An 8,637-nucleotide genomic window follows, 5' to 3' on the forward strand; every position below is an offset into this window, starting at 1 on the left:
CTTCTTGGACTGGGTGGTTGACTTTTTATCCTTTTGGAATTTGATTTTTAAACTATTTTTATTGGATTCAAATAGGGAGTATTTGCTTATTTATGAATAATATCTTAAGTAAATGAAGCATTTACTTAAATGATATTTGGCATAAATAAGTGTCAAAACACAAGGAGACATGCAGTGCAATAAGGCGACTGTCGCCTAGGCCCCAGGCAAACCGCCTGGACGCCTAGTTGTCGCCTAGGCGACACCTTGACAACTATGCCTCCACCTATTCGGATCAGAATCAGTCAGAACCCTAGAAACTGGAATCAGGAAGAAGCAAAGGCTTCCTAAAATCTTAGATATTTTGGGGGGTTTTTAATTCAATAACCAGGGGTCATGCTAGAGAGGTAAGTCTCATTGATTTTCCACTATTTTTGCATACTAAATGAAGGAAACAATCACCAAAAATGAAGATCAAACATAAAAAATGGGTGATTCAAAAGAGGGTTGCAAGAATCAGGATCGGTCTAGGCCAATGCCTTAATTCGAATTGGGCAAGTCACTCGATCTGATTCTAATTCCTCAAACCATGGGGGCCATCGACCCTTTACATTAGTTCAATTACAATCATAAGGGCATTTATGCCCAATAGATAGGAGGAGGAGATGAGGTATCAATCCAAGAGTCCAAACCTTAACATCACTATGCTATGAGTAGTTTTATTTCAGTTGCCAAATTATATTTGTTAGCTACCGTTTCACCTAAAACCTCAAACTATTAGGGAAGGGCAGTGTAAATGTGTCGAAGGATAAGGATTACAATAGTGCATCACATGTGTTAATGTGTGTGTCCAAGCTCCATGTATCATGCATATCATATGTGTGTATGTTAGGATAGGGATGAGTCATCCTCACCTAACATACCTTATTCGTATTATTTGTCATATAAAGAGGGCCTCTATCAGTCATGGACAAGCCAAATCATTCTCCTAATCTATACTTCTCAACTTGGTATTAGAGCCCAATCCTTTTGGGAATTTTTCTATTCTGCCGCCGCTAAAGAAGACTCCAACCACCGTCCACTGTTGAGGCTTCGGCTTCCCATTTTGTCTAACATGGTTGACTGAACAGGTTTTTATGCATATCACACCATCTTAACCACTGCTGACCACTGCAACTCATCAACTCAATGATGACTACACGGGATATCCACCTAGCTCACAGCACCGCCGCTTCTCCCCGCTGCCTCGCTGTACCTTGTTAAGGCCCCATTGGCCTCTGCCAATCTTGCTAGGGCAATCTCGGCCCCATTGCCTTACGATCGACATACCCGATTTGTGAGGTACTTCTCCATTCCCCTACTTGTGTTTCTTCTCTCGGTATTGTATCAGAAATTACTGAGACTTCCCCAGAAGCACCTGGGGTAGTGATTAAAGTCATCTTGGAACTTCTCATTACCACCCGCCGAGGCCCACCAAGTCAAATGGATCAACTACCTTGCATGGTCACATGCTTGCCTCCTTGCAATTAGGAGAAATCATTTTTTGGGATATATAACTGGTGACACCCCGATGCATTTAATGCTACTGCACGAAATGATTGATTGGCTCATTATGACCTTATCACGTCCTTCTTGCTGAATTTTATGGACCCATCTATTAGTCCAAGTAATGTTCTTTTCAACTTTGCAAAAGAATTATGGGAGGCCATTAAGAGGATGTATTCTCAGCCAATAACTATGCTCAGATTTATGAGCTTCGCCATTAGGTTCATAAAAGCACTCAAAAGGATCGATTTATTTCTGCATATTATACGGCTCTCATCAATTTATGACAGCACTTGGATTTCTATCACCCTGTCCCTATGGCCTGCACTTCTGATGCTACTACATTCCAAAATGAATGTGAAATGGAGCGGGTATATGACTTCCTCACTGGCCTAATTCCGGAATACGATCAGATCCGTGCACAGGTCCTCGGCAGAGATACATTTCTTACACTCCTACAGGTAATGTAAGATTGAATCACAAGGCCCAATACAAACATAACCCAACCCAAGGTTTATTTCTAATAAAATAAGCCCATTAAGACATTAAGTGACTTATCTGCATCATCGGGCTATAATATGACTCAGCATGAGGATCGGCGCTGCTCCGTTTTTTGATGGCTTCCGCTGTTCCCATTCAATTAGCTCTTCTTACTACTCCTCAAAGCTTCTCAAACCTAAAACTCCACTGGTTCTTCCACTAATCCTGGTACTCCTAAAGACCCAGTTAAATGTGATTACTGTGGACGTCCTCACCATACCAGAGAGACTTGTTGGAAGCTACATGGCCACCCTGAAGGAGGAGGGCATGGTGGGAAACAGGGATCTCGGCATCAGGCTCAGATCTCTAAGACCACCGATGACTCATCCTCTACTGTTGCCTCTCATTTTTCTTCAGTATAGATGGCTATTCTCCAACATATGATGAGATAGCTCGGTACTAAGCCTTCTACCATGACACCTCCTACTCTAGTTTGTGACCCAATCAAGTATCTTCCTAGCTTCTTCTACTTCCTAGCGTATCTAGGCTCGTTGACTCTAGAGCCTCTGACCATATGACTAGCTCCTCAAACATGTTCCGCACTTATCTCCCTTGTGTAAGGTAAGGATAAGGTCCAAGTTGTTGATGGTTACCTATCTGCAATCTCTTGAAAAGGTTATGTTCCTTGATCCCCTACCATTTCCTTGTCATCTGTCCTTCATGTTCCCAATCTGTGTGCCAATTTACTTTCAATTTATCGACTCACTGTTGACCTTAAATGTTCCACCCATTATGTTTTTCAGATTGGATATGCTAGAGTACGAGATGGGCTAATTAAAATGTAAGGTTTGTGATTAACTAAGGAAGAAAGAGAGAGAGTGAGAGAAGAAGAAAGGGATGGAGAGGAAGAAGACGAAGAAGGAATATGGTAGAATGTGTGTTGTGAGTAAAGTCTCACTAACACCAATATATTACTTCACTAACATATTTACAATATATTACACATACCTCCCTAAAGAGGGAATTACACACATCTCTCTAAGGAGAAAAAGGAAAATAAATCAAAACGTGACAAATTACTAAAGTACCCTTAGAGTAACAAAACTAATATCTCTAACACTCCCCCTCAAGCTAGAGAATAAATATCATGCATTCTCAGCTTGGACAGTATAGAATTGAACTGATGATGAAGAAGACCCTTAGTGAAGATATCAGTCAGCTGATCTTCAGCCCTCACAAACGGTGTGCATATGTAGCCAGTATCAATCTTCTCTTTAATGAAGCGTTTGTCCACCTCTATGTGCTTTATCCTGTCATGTTGCACAGGGTTGTGGGTTATACTTATGGCAACCTTGTTGTCACAATAAAGCCTCATAGATGCCTCATGATCAAATCCCAACTCTTGGACAAGCCTTCTTAACCAGAAAATCTCACACACTCCATGAGGCATGGCTCTAAATTCTGCCTCTGCACTAGACCGAGCCACCACATATTGTTTCTTGCTCTACCAAGTAACTAGGTTTTCACTTCCAAATGTGCAATAGCCTGATGTAGATCTCCTATCTGAGACTGAGCCAGCCCAATCTGCATCAGTGAAGCCTTCTATCCTCATATGGTCATGCTTGCCAAAAAGTAGTCCTTTTCCTGGAGAGGACTTCAAGTACCGGAGAATGCGGTAAACCGCATCCAAGTGCCCACTCTTGGGAGCGTGCATAAACTGACTCACCACCCCCACTGCCCACTGCATAAGTAATGTCTAGAAGAGTCAAGGATAAATAGATAAGCTACTCAATTAGCCTTTGATACTTCCCTGCATCAACAAGAGAAGGGCTAGCATCTTCCCCCAACTTATGATTATGCTCAATAGGAGAATTTACAGGTTTGCAGCCTAGCATTTTTGTTCTTTCAATGGGTCTAGAATAAACTTCCTTTGGCATATATTTATGCCCTTCTTTGATCTCGACACTTCAATCCCCAGGAAATAATTTAAGGGTCCTAGATCCTTAGTCTCAAATCTCAAACTGTTGGGCTAAGTAGTTCTTCAGATTGGCTATCTCAGCTCTGTCATCTCCAGTTACCACAATGTCATTAACATAGACAATCAGAGCTGTAATGGTGCCACTACCACGCTTATTGAACAGAGTGTGGTCAGCCCGACTTTGGGAATAACCATTCTTCAGGATGGCTTGTCTAAACCTTTCAAACCAGGCCTTTGGAGATTGTTTAAGACCATACAAAGCCTTTTTGAGAAGGCACACCTTTCCTGTAGCTTGAGGGAAGTTAAAGCCAGGAGAAGTTTGCATATACACCTCCTCTTCTAAGTCGCCATGTAGAAAGGCATTCTTCACATCCAATTGATACAATGGCCAATCCTTATTCGTTGTCAGAGATAAAAGGACCCTTATGGTGTTATGCTTAGCCACAGGAGCAAATGTCTCCTGATAATCAATCTCATACACTTGACTGTATCCTTTTGCCACCAGCCTTGCTTTGAACTTCTCAAAAGTACCATCTGACCGGTACTTGATTGTGTAGACCCACCTGCATCCAACTGGAGTTCTCCCCCTTAGAAGGTCAACCAATTTTCAGGTACAGTTTTTTCAAGGGCCATCATTTCCTCAGTCATGGCTTGCTTCCACTTAGGGTCAGATAAGATTCAGAAACATTCTTGGGAATAGAAGCAGATGAGAGAGCAATAGCAACTGTAACACCTGTAGGAGAGAGAGAGAGAGTCAAAGGAAATAAACTAGGCCATAGGATTAGTACAAGCTCTCTTTCCCTTCCTAATAGTAGCAGGAAGATCTAACTCTGAAGGGGAAGGAAGGATATTACCTAACTGAGGAGGGTGGATCTCAGGATTTGGATTCAAAGAGGACTCTTGGAAAGTCTTCTTGTTCCTCCTTGTGTACATAATGGTCATCTTTTCATTACCTAAACCAGAACCACCTCTTGAATGATCACCAACATCAGTAATATCCACCTCTCTGTGTTCTCCAATGTCAAGCATAAAAAGAAAGATAGGCAATGGGGAAAGAAAAGGGATCTCATCAGTAGTCTTTTCACCTCCATTATGCTCCCCCTGAAAAGGATGCTAATGAGGGGCAAAAAAATGTGCAGACTCAAGGAAGGTGACTTTTGGGGAGGAGCCTTCGTTTGGAAGAAGGATGATAGCACTTGTATCCCTTGGTAGTAGAGGAACAGCCAAGAAAGATACATTTAAGAGCCTTGGGGTCTAGTTTAGTCCGAGAAGACTTATTAACAAGGACATAACAGATACATCCAAACACTTTGGGGGGAAGAGAGAAAGAAGAAGACTAAGGAGACAAGGTGTCCAAGGGAGTTTTGGAGCCAAGGAGTTGTATTGGCATACGGTTGATCAAAAAAGTAATAGTAAGGAGAGCATCAGACCAAAAAATTTTAGGAATATGCATACTAAAGAGAAATCTCCTACTGACCTCCAAAAAATGGCAGTTTTTCCTCTCAGCTACCCCATTTTGTTAGGGTGTGTCAACACAAGCTAGCTAATGGATAGTGCCATGATCAATAAAAAAGTCTTGAAGACCACCATACATATATACTCCCCCTTGTCAAAACGAACAATTTAATTTTAGTGTCAAACTATGTACATATCACATGATAAAACTTCTTAAAGGCATCATAAACATCACTCTTGTGCTTCATCAAAACAGTTCAAGTAGCACAGAAAAAAATCAACAAATGAAACAAAAGTAACGAAAACCAAGTAAAGAAGTAGTTGTAAAAGGCCCCCAAACATCAAAGACCACAATGTGAAAAGGAACAGTAGATCTATCACCATGATAATGATAAGAACGACAATGTTTGGCAAAAATACACTGTTCACAATGAAAGACATGGGAACTAGGAAAAGTAGAAAATAAATGAGGTAATTGTTTCTTTATAACAACAAAAGATGGATGTCCTAAACATTGGTGCCACAACATCACAGAATCCATAGAACTGCTATCAGTACGTCCACACACATAAGACTGTGTTGTAGCCAAAAAAGGTGATTTGAGGTTTAAGTAGGTAGAGTCCTTTCTCCTCACACCCACTGCCAATAATCCTCTTCGTCACCAAGTCCTGAAATAGACAATGAGAAGGAAAAAAAATAACACAATAGTTTAGGGATTTTGTTATGTGACTCACAGATAAGAGATTAGTGGCAAGGTTAGGGACATGAAGAACAGAATCAAGGGATATGGAAGATGTAATAGGAATGCTACCTTTACCAGAAATAGAGGAGAGGAAGCCATCGGCAACCCTGGCCTTATCTCTCCCAGAACAAATAGAGTTAGTATCATAATAATGGGTTGTACCAGTCATATGATCTGTAGCACCAGAATCAATGACCCAAGATGGAGCTTTGAAAGGGGTAGACAAGGACACCTGCAAGGTGGGAAGCTAAGGAATCTGGCACTGTAAGTGAAGAAGATGATAAGCCTCTCAATTGAGACATGACCCTGCGGAATGCTGCAATATCCTCCCTAGCAAGGGGACTATGCACTTCCTGTGTGCTAGGAGCAAACCCTATAGTAGCATAATCAACCTGAACACTGTGGGCTCTAGCTCCCCCACTACATCCACCACGAGCACCACTAGAACCACCACGCATGCCAGAAGTGGGTCTGCTGATGTGCCCAGACTTCCCACAATGATCTCATTGTCTGTCATCTCCACGAGGTGGGCCTTGGCCATAGCCACCACCACACCAATCTCTCTGGGAGCTAGTAGTAAGAGATGACCACTCAAGAGGAGGGACATGTTCCATAGCTACCCGCCTGGTCTCCTCACTCTCCAAATAGCTACACATTTCATCAAGGGATGGAAGTGGAGACCGGCCCAATATTTGTATTCGAATCAGCTCATACTTGGGATTAACCCACCAAGCAGAATAAGAACCCATTCATTTTCAAGTGTCAGGTAAACCTTAGCTTCATCCTCAGGATTAGACGGTTGGAGGTCCCTCTAGTGATCATACTCCTCCCAGAGACTAATGACAATGTTGTAGTACTCAGAAATGGTTTTATCCCCTTGCTTCATGCCAATGACCTTCTGAAGCAGTTGATAAACTTTGGCTGAGTCACCTACTCGATCAAAAGTTTTAGTAACACTGTCCCAAATATCCTTGGCAATTTCTTTTCTCATAAACTTTCTTCCAATCTCAGGTTTCATGGAAAAAAATCAGCCATGCAATAACAATGGAGTTTTCAGTCTCCCACTTTGGATATGTCGGGTCATCTGGGTTAGGAGCCTTGATAGTACCTGTAACATACCCTAGCTTTCCCCTACTCCAAATAGTTGATGTTGTCCAACTTCACAATAGAGATCAGAGTATGTGGGTTATCAAAAACCATAGGGTAGGAGGAGCACTAGATGCACTGGCTGAAACATCACCAAAGCGGGCTCCAGGTCCACTATCTTCAGACATGTTGTGGATAAGGAGTCACAAACACAATGAAGAGACTCTACCCAAAAAATCCTTCCCAAATACTAAAGATAAATCCCACAAAGGGAAAAAACACTATGCCAAAGGAAAAACAGATCAAAGCATACTTTAAGAGAAGCAAGGTAGGTCATAACACTCCACAAGACCCAACAAATACAGCTCACAGTCCAACACAGCCAAAATCCATCATAAAACACATTTAGAAGTCAATATGAAAAAAAAAAAAAAGGGGAGGCGGTACCTGAAAAATAGCAGAAAAGGAGGTTGTGAGCTCACACTTCTCTCCCCTTAGAACCGAGAGATTAGGGGCCTAGTAAAGAGGCCTTGAGCTATTCAAATGGGGCATACACTACCCATTATGATGGCAAGATGAGAGAGAAAGAAGGTTCACAAGAAAAGGAGGGCGATAACCATGGGTTGCCCAGAAATTGGTTCTAACAGCTCCTCAACAGCTTCAATCCTTCTAAAAAACTCAAGAGTTTGCTTTAACCTTCTTTCAAGCTCATCTCATAAATACTTCAAGTCTTTTCACATAATGATCTCTTCCTTGGAACCCCTTTATAACCTAGGATTCCAAAGAGAGAAAATAGGAAGGAACTTGTAATCCGACTCTCAAACCAAGATGTTGTGCTCTGGTACCAAGTTAGAATGTAAGATTTGTGATTAACTATAGAAGAAAGAGAGAAAGAATGAGAGAAGAAGAAGAAAGGGTTGGAGAGGAAGAAGATGAAGAAGAAGGAATATGGTAGAATGTGTGTTGTGACTTGTGAGTAAAGTCTCAGTAACACTAATATATTACTTCACTAACATATTTACAAGATATTACACATACCTCCCTAAGGAGGGAATTACACACACCTCCTTAAGGAGGAAAAGGAAAATAAAACATAAGGTGAAAAATTACTAAACTACCCTTAGAGTAACATAACTAATATCTCTAACAAGGTTGTACTAGTTCGATCCGGATCTCACTTCTAAACCTCTGATTTTAGCTCACTCTTCAGGAAGATTATACCTTTACCGAGTTGCATCAGTGGCACCGCCGGTTAGGTCACCCTTCATTTCGTGTTTTGTGTTATATTACCAAAAATGTTTTATTTATAAAAAGAATAATGAAAGAGCTTACAAAAGCAAATTCAATTCGATTATTTCGATTGAAGGAAGTA

General features: G+C 41.3%; 1 protein-coding gene across 1 annotated transcript in view; it reads right to left on the reverse strand.

The window, feature by feature from the left end:
- The window catches only part of LOC122079807 (dnaJ homolog subfamily C member 16), a 64,022-nt gene that overhangs the window by 15,478 nt on the left and 39,907 nt on the right, over positions 1 to 8,637 (reverse strand). The window lies entirely within an intron of this gene.

This window comes from Macadamia integrifolia, chromosome 5, assembly GCF_013358625.1.
Source record: "Macadamia integrifolia cultivar HAES 741 chromosome 5, SCU_Mint_v3, whole genome shotgun sequence".
Taxonomy (NCBI): Eukaryota; Viridiplantae; Streptophyta; class Magnoliopsida; order Proteales; family Proteaceae; genus Macadamia; species Macadamia integrifolia.